Consider the following 14,812-nt stretch of genomic DNA (forward strand, 5'->3'; position numbering starts at 1 on the left):
GAGAAGTCCCGATGGATCTGGAATTGTACATTTAATGTTGGAAACGCTCCGCAGGTCAGAACTCAGGATTTCCAGCTTTGCTTCAAAGTATTGCAGGTCCCGTGTGAGTTTCCATCCAAACTTTTCAACAAATAACAAAATCAAGAAACTAACCTCTCTACCAAAAATCAAATGGCCCATACGGGGATCGAACCCGCGACTTCGGCGCTATTAGCACCACGCTCTAACCAACATGAGCTAACCGGCCGTCGGGTTTTGCTCATGTGTATAAGCTTATATTTTCTAGACTCTAGCTGACAATTTCCTGTATTAATCTTTCAGCACACAACCTGCAGTTGTCAATCATACACTACCTGATCGGCAAATACTGTACATATGTCACTGTGTGCCACACATGACCACAGCCAACACAAGTGCCAGGCAATGGCCAGCTCCAACAAGCGAAAGTCTAACCACCGCCCCTTCACATTCAACAGCATGACCATCACCGAATCCGCCACCACCATTACCAACAACAACTTGCATTTATATAGCACCTTTAACGTAGTAAAACGTCATAAGGCGCTGCACAGGAGTATTTTCAGACAAAACATTTGACAACAATCCACATAAGGAGAAATTAGGGCAGGTGACCAAAAGCTTGGTCAAAGAGATAGGTTATAAGGAGCGTCTTAAAGGAGGAAAGAGAGGTGGACAGGTTTAGGCAGGTAATTCCAAAGCTTAGGGCAACAGAAAGGTTGAGCGACTATAATCAGGGATGCTCAAGAGGGCAGGATTAGAGGAGCGCAGATATCTCAGGGGGTTGTGGGGCTAAAGGACATTGCAGAGATAGGGAGGGGCGAGGCCGTGGAGGGAATAGAAAAGCAAAATATTATTGAAATGGAGAGAGACTACAGAATGCTGCGGTTAAGAGGGACCTGGGTGTCCTCGTACATGAAACACAAAAAGTTAGCATGCAGTAATTAAGTAGGCAAATGGAATGTTGCCCTTTATTGCAAGGGGCATGGAGTATAAAAGTAGGGCAGTCTTGCTACAACTGTACAGGTGAGGCCTCGCCTAGAGTACTGCATACATTTTTGTTCTCCTTATTTAAGGAGGGATATACTTGCATTGGAGACAGTTCAGAGAAGGTTCTCTAGGTTGATTCCTGGAATGAAGGGATTGACTTATGAGGAAAGGTTGAGCAGGTTGGGCCTATACTCATTGGAGGTTAGAAGAATGAGAGGTGATCTTATTGAAACACATAAGATTCTGAGGGGGCTCGACAGGGTAGATGCTGAGAGGGTGTTTTCCCTCATGGGGGAATCTAGAATCAGGTGGCATAGTTTCAGAATAAGGGTTTGTCCATTTAAGACGCAGATGAGGAGGAATTTCTTCTCTCAGAGGGTTGTGAATCTTTGGAATTATCTACCCAGAGAGCTGTGGAGCCTGAATCATTGATTATATTCAATCCTGAGATAGACAGACTGTTGAACTATCGGAGAGTCAAGGGTTAAGGGGGGACAGGCAGAAAAGTGGAGTTAAGGCCAAGATCAGATCAGCCATGACCTTATTGAATGGTGGAGCAGGCTCGAGGGGCCGAATGGCCTACTCCTGCTCCTATTTCTTATGTTCTTATAAGGGCAGCAGGTGCATGGGAACACCATCAACTCCAAGTTCCCCTGCAAGTTACACACCATCCCGACGTGAAAATATATCACCATAACTTCATCGTCGCTGGGTCAAAATCCTGGAAATCCCTCCCTAACAGTATTATTGGAGTACCTTCACCTCATTGACTGCAGCGGGTCAAGAGGGCTTCTCACTACCACCTTCTCAAGGGCAATTAGGGATGGGCAATTAATGCTGGCCTTGCCAGCGATGCCCAAGTCCTAGGAACAAATTACATTAAATTAAAATAGTCACGACTGGATGTGGCAGGATTGCAGAGCTTTGATCTGATCCGTTGGTTGTTGGATCGCTTCGCTCTGTCTACACATGCTGTTTCCATAGCTTAGCATGTGTGTAGTCCTGTGTTGTAGCTTCATGAGGTTGGCACTTCATTCTAGGTACGCCTGGTGCTGCTCCTTAACTGCACTTCTACACTCCTCATTGAACCAGGGTTGGTCCCCTGTCTTGATGCTAATGATAGGGTGAGGGATAGGCCGGTCCATAAGGTTACAGATTGTGGTGGAATACAATTCCAAAACTGATGCCCCCTCTGCCCTCTCGGGTGGACATAAAAGATCCCATGGCACTATTGGAAGAAGAGCAGGGGGTGGTGAGCTTTACCCCGGTGTCCTGTAGCCAATATTTATCCTCAAATCACCATCACTAAAACAGGTTATCCTCGATTATCACATTGTGGGAGCTTGCTGTGCACAAATTGGCTGCTGCTGTTTTTCCTACATTACAACAGTGACTACAATTACATTGCCTGTAAAGCGCTTTGAGACGTCCTCAGGTGAAAGGCGCTGTAGAAATCAGAGTCTTTCTTTCACAGCCTTTGAAGTCACAGAATCACAGAAACCCCACAGTGCAGATAGAGGCCATTTCGGCCCATCGAGCCTGCACCGACACATATCCCACCCGATCCCCGTAACCCCTACACCAACACATATCCCACCCTATCCCCGTAACCCCACGTATTTAATCCCCCTAACACTAAGGGTCAATTTATCATACCCAATCAACCTAACCCGCACATCTTTGGGCTGTGGGAGGAAACCGGAGCACTGACAACTGACAAAAACCAAAAATCAACATAAATTGAATTTAACAGCAAAGTGAATTAAGTCAGGCCGGTTAGCTCAGTAGATTCGAGCGTGGTGCTGATAATGTCAAGGTCGTGGGTTCGATCCCCGTACGGGCCATTTACTTTTTGATGGTGTTGGTCGTTTCTTAATTTTGCTATTTGCTGAAAAGATTGGAGCTGCAATACTTTGAAGCAAAGCTACAAAACCTGAGTTCTGCCGAGAGCTCAAGGAACTGGAAGGTTGACCCTGTGTCTATCTGTCCACAGATGGCGCTAATCTACAAATTACTGCTACTGGTCGCGTGGCCTAATGGATAAGGCGTCAGATCTTCGGTATTAATTGTGAGATTGTCAGTGAAAGTTGCAATTTCGAGTCCTGCCACGGTCTTTTTACACACTTTTTAATTCGTGTTCAGTTTTATAAAACCAAACCGTGTTCCCACTTAGTAGCTGAAGGTGATTCCCTACCAAACACTGCAGGGCTCTTTATTAATTAGTATTTTTGCTGCTGCTTTGTGTGTGTATTGCTCACTAGTTCCCAACAAATCCACAATATCTAATTGATGCAGTTGTGTATGTAACCGTTTACCTTTAAGGGAACTATAGAATGTAACCGTTCGCCTTTAAGAGTACTACTTTTGGTGTGGCACTATTGTTGGCTCATGTATACCGTAATACCGATAGTGACCACACCAGTATATAAGAGTTGTGATATGTTAATTAGATTAGATTCGCCCAGACTCTGAATAGTAAAGACCTGCTTTTGTTTGTACTTTTAAAAGTGTCTGTAGTTATTTACTGCACAACTTACAGACATTACAATGGCGACGAGGCCGATCGTACCCTGCGGCAAGACTAACCAGTAACAGAGAGAGCTTTCAAAGAGAGGCAACCGCCCTCGTCGTGCTATCGAAAAGAAAACACGAGGCTCCGTCTACTAAAAAGATAGTACTTTACTGGAAGCTAGCTGCAGCAGCAACAGGCACGGATTGCCCTGCTACCACATCGTCAGCGAGCCAATCAGCCTACAACAAGGTGGCCGAAGCGACTTGTGAGTAACAAAAAAAAAAAAAGCAAATAAAACTGTTCAGAGGAGGAGGGCCACAGAATGCATAACAACTTCCAGTGAGGGCAACAGAAAGCCTAACAACTGGAAGCGACAGGCATTTGGACCCTGAAGCCTCCATAACCTCGGGAGCCGGCTGCTTCAGCGATCGGGTAGATAAGGGCCGGGCCGCTTTCACCGCGATCGGGAAGATAAGGGCCGCTGCAAATCGATCGCATCTGCGATAAGAGCCCGGGGAGCGAGCAAGAGCCGCGAGCGGGTGAGCCAGAGCCCGGGAAGCGAGCAAGAGACGCCAAGCGCGGGAAGCCAGACCCAGAGCCCGGGAAGCGAGCAAGAGACGCCAAGCGCGGGACGCCAGACCCAGAGCCCGGGAAGCGGGTAAGAGACGCCAAGCGCGGGAAAACCGCCATTGAAGGGGCGGGTAGAGCGAGAAGCGCGGGAAAGCCTCTGAAGAAGAAGGCAGAAGAGCGGGAAACCGCCATTTTCGCGGGAAAACCCGCCATCTTTGAAATAACTAATATATTTATAAAAATACCGGAACTGCTCCCAAAGGAAAGCAAAGATGCCTAAGCGAGGAAATATTAATGATTTCAATTCTGAAATAGAAGACTGGGCCACGTATGTGGAACGCATAGAAATATATTGCGTAGCCAACGAAATTGAGGATGACGGCAAGGCAATAACTTTGTTAAATTCGATGGGAGCAAAAACATACGGGCTTTTGAAACATCTACTAGCACCAGTTAAACCAGTGGACCAGACCTTCGAAGAGATCGTAGCAGTGTTGAAGGATCACTTGAACCCCACACCGTTGATGCTGGCTGAACGATTTAAATTTTACGCCAGAACCCAGAGGCAAGATGAAAGCAATGCGGAATACTTAGTCGAACTGCGTAAGCTAGCGAAATACTGCCAGTTTGGAGGGAATTTGACAGAGGCCCTGCGGGACAAGTTCGTATGCGGATTGTCCAAAGAAGGCACGCAGAAGCGACTTCTGGAAGAAAACGACCTCACACTGGACAGGGCTTTCCTCATAGCTGCATCGCACGAAGCCGCAGCGAAAGGGACGGCGGAAATGCAGCTAAAGGCGGCGGCACTCGGGGTGGACCAAATTACAACAAGCAATTCCAAATGCTACCGTTGTGCAAAGACAACGCACGACCAGAATCAGTGCTGGTTTAAGAACCAAGAGTGCAGGGAATGTGGCAAACTGGGTCACATCGCGAAGGTATGCAGGTCCGGAAAGAAGACCAACAAGCAAAGGAAGCCACCACCACAAGGAAAGTACAACAAGGTACATCAGGTAGCTGAAAAGAGTTCAGATGAACAAAACTCAGACTCAGACCCAAACAGCCAGGAACTGGATAGTCTGAGAATCCACAATATGGGTAAAGTGACTGATCTACAGTTGATCTGGGTCACACTAAAAATAGCGGGAGTCCAAGTACGAATGGAGCTGGACACGGGATCAGCTGTATCCGCCATCAATCAAAAGGACTATCACCGGCTATTCTCTCACATACCCTTAAGAAATACCAAATTCGTATTACAGACATACACGGGGCAGCATGTATACCCCCTGGGAAAAATACAAGCCAAGGTGAGAGATAGGGGTAAAGAACACCCACGAATGTATCTGTACGTACTACCTGATGGAGGACCACCACTGCTGGGACGGGAGTGGATCAAGAAAATAGACATGGAATGGCACTACCGACAAGCAATGACGAGTGAGGACTCGGTGCAGACAAGCAGCTCAGACTCCGAGCCGGAAGACGATAAGTCCAGCTTAGGTATGAAAAACAAGGTTAACATGAACTCACGGACTAAGGTTGGGAAATCGATGGCGTGCATAATGACAGCGAATTCTGAGTCTGTTCAAGCTACAGACATATGCATTACGGAGGAACACCGGGCTAGAACTCAACATTATGTCAAAGTACAACGACAATTAGAACAGTTGAGTGCCCGTCTCGTACGAGAGATGGAAAAGATGAAAAAGTTCTGGGACACCGAATGGGAGTCCCTGGAAAGACAACAGAGACAGCTAGCTCAAGCTGAGAGTGACCAGAGAGCCATCGTGGCCAAGTACCAATCACATCTCCCTGAGGCTGTTCAAGAACTGGAATATGCACAGAGCGATCTAAAGGAAGAGGAATCTTTGGGAAGTCAGGATGGTATTCCAGTTCATCTCTACGACTTGTTGCAAGCAGAGTGTAACGTGTTGAAAGAATAGTATGAACAGGCTCAGACTACAATCCTGGAAGGGGTTAACTTGGCAACCTCTGAAAAGCTAGTGTTAAGGAAAGCATATGAGCAACTAAAGGTTGACCATGAGCAAGAAGTCCAAAGGCTACAGGATGAGAATTTGGAGGTGAAAGACATGGCAGAACAGGAAAGACAAGATGTCCAAGAACTCAGAAAAATATTAAAGGAAACACAAAATCAATATGAAGCAGCAATGGCCGAGATCCAACGACTTGAAGAACAGATGCAACTGGGTATCTTTTCAGTGGAAGAAAAGGGAACTGTAAGAAACACAGAGACTGTAAGAATGGGCCCTGAACATGAGCTTAAATCGTCACAGGAAAGGGGTTCGGAGCTCTCAAAGGTTATTGGAAGAGCTGAGGTGGCCACACAGACTGAGAAGACTGCAAAAGAGCAGCCCTTGGATGACAGAAGTACACTGACTCACGTCAATGTAGAACAACAGACCGATGAAACAGCTGCTCCGGTAGAGGGATTGAATAGTCCGATCAATCGATCTCCCAGGGAAGTTGAAGTATTAAAATCACAAATGAGGTCATTAGTAAAGGACTTGCTGAAAGCCCAGAAAAAGCTGAATGAAGAGGTAAACATGACGGAGTTTCTTCAGGAAAGATGTCTGGAGTTAGAACAAGAGCTGGCTAACGTCCAGCTGGGTGTGGAGGAGAAAGACGACCCTCTCACGGGAGCCATAGCTCTGGACGACACTCTCGCTGGAACCATAGTTCTGGACGCCCCCAAATATTACTATGACCTGGTGGATTACCCCGACTATTGCGATGTCCTGTCCTGCCCAGCTTGTAACTTCGACTCCCAAAGTGCAGAAGTCATGGAGGAGCACCAAAAGTCTACGGAACATCGGGAGAAAGTGGCTCTACTACGGAAAGAAAGAGAGATAGCGAAGGAACAGCAGTCGGATAGCGTCCAAGTGGGTAAGGAAGAAGTAGAAGGGCCTCTCGATGGACTAACTCAGGATGACCCCGAATGTGACCATGACCTGTTGAGTGACACTGAATACTACCAGGAGGTGGTATGCCCAAATTGTGAGGGAAACTCCCAAAGTGCTGAAATCCGGAGGAAGCACTTAAGGTCTAAAGAACAAAGAGAGTTGGTGGCATTACAACTGGCCGCCGAGAAGATGAGAATGTCAAGAGTTGTAAAAAGGCAGAAAGGAAAAAGAAGAAGCCGAAGATAATAATTGTTTAAAATATTATTACTTCTACTACCTCCGGCCAAACACTACAAAAAGATGCTGTCTGGAACGATTTAAGATCAGAGCCTGAATTTACGAACTGTTCCCACAGAGACTGAACCTGTAAACTGTTTCCACTGAGAGTATGTTGTAAACTGTTATATGACGTTGACTCCATCGAGAGTATTCTGTAAAATTGTTCGATGACGTTGACCCCATCGAGAGTATATCTGCAAACTGTTTATATAAAGTTGATGATTATATGTTTAAAGGGGATTCTGTAAGTAATAAGCTAGGAAGGGAGGAGTGTTGTGTATGTAACCGTTTACCTTTAAGGGAACTATAGAATGTAACCGTTCGCCTTTAAGAGTACTACTTTTGGTGTGGCACTATTTGTTGGCTCATGCATACCGTAATACCGATAGTGACCACACCAGTATATAAGAGTTGTGATATGTTAATTAGATTAGATCCGCCCAGACTCTGAATAGTAAAGACCTGCTTTTGTTTGTACTTTTAAAAGTGTCTGTAGTTATTTACTGCACAACTTACAGACATTACAGATGCCGATAAATTATTAGTGTTTCAATTGGAACTTTGGGTTAACCAGTGTAATAAAGTGCAGTGGAGGGAATTCTGATCAATTTCGGGGCCACTGATCGCCACAGGGAGCCGATGAAATAAAATAAAGACTTTGAATCCAAGTCGCTGCAAGCAGGGTTCGAATCTGCACGGGAAAACCCCATTGGATTTCGAGCCCAACGCCTTAACCACTCAGCCATCGCAGCTGCACATTAACACTGCGAAAATGCTTCCTACTGTGAGTGAGTCAGGAACTAGCTCAGAGAAGACAGGTCACAAATACTCACCGATAAATCCATCAGGGAATTCAGGATTAACTTCTTTGGCCAAAGAGCGCTGAGAATACAGTAGTTGAGGTGTAATACTACAGATGCATTTAAGAGGAAGGGAGAAAGGAATAGAAGGATATGCTGATAGGATTTTTTAAATTCGTTTATGGGATGTGGGTGCGCTGGCAAGGCCAGCATTAAATGCCCATCCCTAATTGCCCCTTGAGAAGGTGGTGGTGAGCCGCCTTCTTGAACCGCTGCAGTCCGTGTGGTGAAGGTACTCCCACAGTGCTGTTAGGGAGGGAGATCCAGGATTTTGACCCAGCGACGATGAAGGTTTGGCAATATACTTCTAAGTCAGAATGGTGTGTGACTTGGAGGGGAACTTGGAGGTGGGGGTGTTCCCATGCGCCTGCTGTGCTTGTCCTTCTAGGTGGAAGAGGTTGCGTGCTTGGCAGGTGCTGCTGAAGAAGCCTTGGTGAGTTGCTGCAGTGCATCATGTAGATTGTACGCACTGCAGCCACGGTGCGCCGGTGGAGGAGGGAGTGAATGTCTAAGGTGGTGGATGGGGTGCCAATCAATCGGGCTGCATTGTCCTGGATGATGTCGAACTTCTTGAGTGTTGTTGGAGCTGCACTCATCCAGGCAAGTGGAGAGTATTCCATCACGCTCCTTACTTGTGCCTTGTAGATGGTAGAAAGGCTTTGGGGAGTCAGGAGGTGAGACACCCGATGCAGAATGCCTAGCCTCTGACCTTCTCTTGTTGTCACAGTATTTATGTTCAATGGTAACCCCCAGGATGTTGGTGGTCAGCTCCTTTGTTCATGTTGGACCAAGGTTTAAATGAAGTCAGGAGCCGAGTGCTCTTGGCAGAACCCAAACCGGGCATCAATGAGCAGGTTATTTGTCAGTAAGTGCCACTTTACAGCACTGTGGATGACACCTTCCATTACTTTGCTGATGATTGAGAGTAGAGAGTAGACTGATGGGGCGGTAATTGGCTGGATTGGATTTGTCCTGCTTTTTGTGGACTGGACATACCTGGGCAGTCTTCCACATTGTTGGATAGATGCATGTGTTGTAGCTGTACTAGAACAGCTTGGCTGGAGCACAAGTCTTCAGAATGAAAGCCGGGGTGTTGTCAGGGCCCAGAGCCATTGCTGTATCCAGTGTGCTCAGCCTTTTCTTGATATCACGTGGAGTGAATCGAAATGGCTGAAGACTGGCTTCTGTGATGGTGGGGACCTCAGGAGGAGGCTGATATGGATCAGGCCAGGTGGTCCGTCCAGCTTCATTTTTATTATTTTGTTTCATAGCGGTTTGTTACAACTGAGTGGCTTGCTAGGCCATGTCAGAGGGCAGTTAAGAATCAACCACATTGCTATGGGACTGGAGTCACACAAAGGCCAGACCGGGTAAGGACGGCAGATTTCTTTCCCTGAAAGACATTACTGAACCAGATAGGTTTTTACGACAATCCGATAGTTTCATGGTATCCATTACTGATTCTAGTTTTATTTGGGGGGTGAGGAGAAATAGAGAAGGAGGAGCCTCGTGTGGAGACCAGTTCGTGCAAATGGACTGTTTCTGTGGGGCAGACTCTATAATATTGAGCAAGTTATTATCTTAATGGCAAGAAACTGGAAAGTACTGTAGTACAAAGTGATCTGGGGGTCCTGATGCACGAAACTCAAAAAGTTAGTATGCAGGTGCAGCAAGTGATTAAGAAGGCCAATGGAATGTTGGCTTTCATTGCTAGGGGGATGGAATATAAAAACAGGGAGGTATTGCTGCAGTTGTACAAGGTATTGGTGAGACCGCACCTGGAATACTGCATACAGTTTTGGTGTCCATACTTAAGAAAAGACATACTTGCTCTCGAGTCAGTACAAAGAAGTTTCACTCGGTTAATCCCGGGGATGAGGGGGTGGTCATATGAGGAGACTCTACTCATTGGAGTTCAGAAGAATGAGAGGCGATCTTATTGAAACATATAAGATTGTGAAGGGGCTTGATCGGGTGGATGCGGTGAGGATGTTCCCAATGATGGGTGAAACTAGAACAAGGGGGCATAATCTTAGAATAAGGGGCTGCTCATTCAAAACTGAGATGAGCAGAAACTTCTTCACTCAGAGGGTGGTAGGTTTGTGGAATTTGCTGCCCCAGAAAGCTGTGGAAGCTACATCATGAAATAAATTTAAAACAGAAATAGATAGTTTCCAAGAAGTAAAGGGAATTAAGGGTTACGGGGAGCGGGCAGGAAATTGGACATGAGTCTAGGTTGGGAATGGTCATGGCCCTGTGGGTAGTGGAGTGGGCCCAGGGGCCATGTAGCCTGGTTCTGCTCCTACTGTGTTCTAATTCTGTGTTAGATTTCAGGAGATGGTTTTATTCCTGTTCCTGGCTGGGGTGGAGATCGCCTTTACAGAAGGTAAGTACTGTAGAAAATGTAGGGACAGAGTGATCTCCTGGAAGAATTTCGATCGCCTCGATGGGTCGGAGAGGAATTTCCCAGATTTTTTTCTCCCAAATTGGCCATTGGGTCTTTATCTGGTTTTTTGCCTCTCCCGGGAGATCACATGGGTTCGGTTGGATGCAGAGTGATAGAAGATTTGAGGTTAGGAGCAGATCAGCCATGATCTTATTGAATAGTGGAGCAGGCTCGAGGGGCCGATTGGCCGACTCCTGCTCCTATTTCTTATGGTCTTATGTAACACCCGTTTCAATCAGACACAGAATGATCCGGGACTGACAGAACATCCTTTTTAAATAGAAACAGAATGACCAGGGACTGACAGAACATCCCTTTTAAACAGACACAGAATGATCCGGGACTGACAGCACATCCCTTTTAAACAGATACAGAATGATCCGGGACTGACAGCGCATCCCTTTTAAACAGACACAGAGTGATCCTGGACTGACAGCACATCCCTTTTAAACAGACACAGAATGACCCGGGACTGACAGAACATCCCTTTTAAACAGACACAGAGTGATCCGGGACTGACAGCACATCCCTTTTAAACAGATACAAAATGATCCGGGACTGACAGCGCATCCCTTTTAAACAGACACAGAGTGATCCTGGACTGACAGCACATCCCTTTTAAACAGACACAGAATGACCCGGGACTGACAGCACATCCCTTTTAAACAGACACAGAATAATCCGGGACTGAAAGCATGTCCCTTTTAAACAGACGCAGATTAATCCGGGACTGACAGCATGTCCCTTTTAAACAGACACAGAATGATCCGGGACTGACAGCATGTCCCTTTTAAACAGACACAGAATGATCCGGGACTGAAAGTAGACCCCTTTTAAACGGACATGGAATGCTGCCTGACCTGCAGAGTGTTTCCAGCATTTCATCTGTTCATATTTCAGATTTCCAGCATCAACACTATTTTGCTTTTGTAATAGAGCTTTACGTAATTGGCTCTGTGGCGCAATGGATAGCGCATTGGACTTCTAGTTATATGATGGAATTAAGGCATTCAAAGGTTGTGGGTTCGAGTCCCACCAGAGTCGGATTTTGGGTCAGGGTTCGATGGTTCCTCCACTGACGGTACATTTTGCAGTAAATCGGTAATTCAGAGAAGGGAAACTACCGCACCGACACATTCCCTCTGAGTACTCTCAACCCCTGAGTCAGTTGCACAGGAGCAGGATGAGCCCATTCAGTCCCGTGGCCGTTATACATAGGAACAGGAGGAGACCATTCAGTCACATCACCCTTTTACACAGGAACAGGAGGAGGCCATTCAGCCCCTTTAGCCTGTTATACAGGAACAGGAGGAGGCCATTTAGCCCCTCGAGCCTGTTACACAGGGACAAGAGGAGGCCTTTAACGCCTCGAGCCTGTTGCATTGGACAGGAGGAAGCCGTTCAGCGATACAAGATCTATCCAAGAACAGTAGAACTCCATTCAGCCCCTCGAACCTGTTACATAGGATGAAGAGGAGGCAAATCAGACCCATGATCCAGTTATAAAGGAACAGGAGAAGGCAATTCAGACCAACGAGTCTGTTATAAAGGAACAGGAGGAGGCAATTCAGACACACGAGTCTGTTATACGGGAACAGCAGGAGGCCATTCAGCCCCTCAAGCCTGTTATACATGAACAGGAGGAGGCCATTCAGCCCCTCGAGCCTGTTATACATGCACAGGAGGATGCCATTCAGCCCCTCGAGCCTGTTACACAGTAACAGGAAGAGGTCATTCAGCCCCTCAAGCCTGTTACACAGAAACAAGAGGAGACAATTCAGACACACGAGCCTGTTATACAGGAACAGGAGGAGGCTATTCAGCCTGTCGAGCGTGTTATACAGGAAAAGGAGGAAGCCATTCAGCCCCTCAAGCCTGTTAGACAGGAACAGGAGGAGGCCATTCAGCCCCTCGAGCCGGTTACACAGGAATAGGAGGAGGCCATTCAGCCCCTCAAGCCCGTTATACATGCACAGGAGGAGGCCATTCAGCCCCTCAAGCCTGTTATACATGCACAGGAGGAGGCCATTCAGCCCTTGAGCCTGTTACACAGGAACAGGAGGAGGCCATTCAGCCCCTCGAGCCGGTTACACAGGAACAGGAGGAGGCCATTCAGCCCCTTGAGACTGTTACACAGGAACAGGAGGAGGCCATTCAGCCCCTTGAGTCTGTTATACAGGAACAGGAGGAGGCCATTCAGCCCTTCGAGTCTGTTATAAAGGAACAGGAGGAGGCCATTCAGCCCTTCGAGTCTGTTATAAAGGAACAGGAGGAGGCCAATCAGCTCCTCGGGTATGTTACACATAAACAGGAAGAGGCCATTCAGCCCATCGAGCCTATCATACAGGAACAGGAGGAGGCCATTCAGCCCCTCGAGCCTGTTATGCAGGAACAGGAGGAGGCCAATCAGCCTGTTATGCAGGAAAAGGAGGAAGCCATTCAGCCCCTCAAGCCTGTTACACAGGAACATCATGGGCAAGGAAACCTCCTGCTGATTACCACCTACCACCCTCCCTCAGCTGATGAATCAGTACTCCTCTTGGAAGAAGCACTGAAGGCAGCAAGGGCACAGAATGTACTCTGGGTGGGGCCCTCAATGCCCATCACCAAGAGTGGCTCGGTAGCAGCACTACTGACCGAGCTGGTCGAGTCCTGAAGGACATGGCTGCCAGTCTGGGCCTGCGGCAGGTGGTAAGGGAACCAACACGAGGGGAAAACCTACTTGACCTCCTCCTGACCAATCTACCTGTCACAGATGCAAAACAGTTCAAAAAGTATTCATTGGCTGTAAAGCACTTTAGGATGTCCTGAGGTCGTGAAAGGCCTGTAGAAATGTAAGTCTTTCTTTTACAGCCTTCCAAGACAAAGTGACTTAGCTGGCAAAGACCAGAAACAGGGATGGTGCTATAGATGAGCTTTACAGATGGGCCGGTTAGCTCAGTTGGTTAGAGCGTGATGCTAATAACGCCAAGGTCGTGGGTTCGATCCCCGTACGGGCCATTTATTTTTTGAGGGAAGGTTAGCTTCGTTATTTTGTAATTTTTGAGCAGTTTAAAAGTTTAAATGTTTGGAAGGAAACTCACACGGGACCTGCAAAATCTTAGTTCTACCGAGAGTTCATGGACCTGAAAGGTTAACCCTGTGTTTTTCTGTCCACAGATGTTCCCTGACCTGTGGAGTGTTTCCCACATTTAATGAACAATTTCAGATCCAGCATCTGCTGCATTTCACTTTTTATTTTACCGCAGTGTCCTCGCTTCTATTAACAAAAGTCAAAAATAAATTGTAGCTAACAGAAAATGGGCTTTGTTGTCACTGTGAGAGTTGGTGGTTCAGGGGTAGAATTCTCGCCTGCCACGCGGGAGACCCGGGTTCGATTCCCGGCCAATGCAGTTTTAAATTTTTAACAATTTATTTCAGAGCAAACACATCACATGAAACATTAATAATAAATTAGCTGTTCCTGTGTAACTGGATCAAGGGAATGAATGGCCTCCACCTGCTCCTGTGTAACAGGCTCGAGGGGCTGAATGTCCTCCTGTTCCAGGGTAACAGGCTCGAGGGGCTGAATGGCCTCCTTCTGTTCCTGTGTAACAGGCTCGAGGGGCTGAATGGCCTCCTCCTGTTCCGGTTTGACAGGCTCGAGGGGCTGAATGGCCTCCTCCTGTTCCTGTTCGACAGGCTCAAGGGGCTGAATGGTCTCCTCCTGTCCTGGTTTGACAGGCTCGAGGGGCTGAATGGCCTCCTCCTGTTCCTGTTCGAAAGGCTCAAGGGGCTGAATGGCCTCCTCCTGTTCCTGTTCGACAGGCTCAAGGGGCTGAATGGCCTCCTCCTGTTCCTGTTCGACAGGCTCAAGGGGCTGAATGGCCTCCTCCTGTTCCAGTTTGACAGGCTCGAGGGGCTGAATGGCCTCCCCCTGTTCCTGTTCGACAGGCTCAAGGGGCTGAATGGCCTCCTCCTGTTCCTGTTCGACAGGCTCAAGGGGCTGAATGGCCTCCTCCTGTTCCTGTTCGACAGGCTCAAGGGGCTGAATGGCCTCCTCCTGTTCCTGTTCGACAGGCTCAAGGGGCTGAATGGCCTCCTCCTGTTCCGGTTTGACAGGCTCGCAGGGCTGAATGGCCTCCTCCTGTTCCGGTTTGACAGGCTCGAGGGGCTGAAGGACCCCCTCCTGTTCCTATTGAACCATGTTTCAGGTACTAATGTGGCTGATGAT

The 14,812-nt window shown here is 47.5% G+C and overlaps 2 non-coding genes across 2 annotated transcripts; one reads left to right on the forward strand and one right to left on the reverse strand.

The window, feature by feature from the left end:
- Window positions 1-7,963: 7,963 nt before the first annotated feature.
- trnas-cga (transfer RNA serine (anticodon CGA)) lies at window positions 7,964-8,045 on the reverse strand. Its single transcript has one exon. It is a non-coding gene; the product is annotated as a tRNA-Ser (tRNA).
- Window positions 8,046-11,549: 3,504 nt separating this feature from the next.
- On the forward strand, window positions 11,550-11,643 carry trnar-ucu (transfer RNA arginine (anticodon UCU)). Its single transcript has 2 exons — window positions 11,550-11,586; window positions 11,608-11,643. It is a non-coding gene; the product is annotated as a tRNA-Arg (tRNA).
- The last annotated feature ends 3,169 nt before the right edge of the window (window positions 11,644-14,812 follow it).

Source organism: Somniosus microcephalus, chromosome 22 (genome assembly GCF_052327205.1).
Source record: "Somniosus microcephalus isolate GS21.2 chromosome 22, FLI_Smic_1.0, whole genome shotgun sequence".
Taxonomy (NCBI): Eukaryota; Metazoa; Chordata; class Chondrichthyes; order Squaliformes; family Somniosidae; genus Somniosus; species Somniosus microcephalus.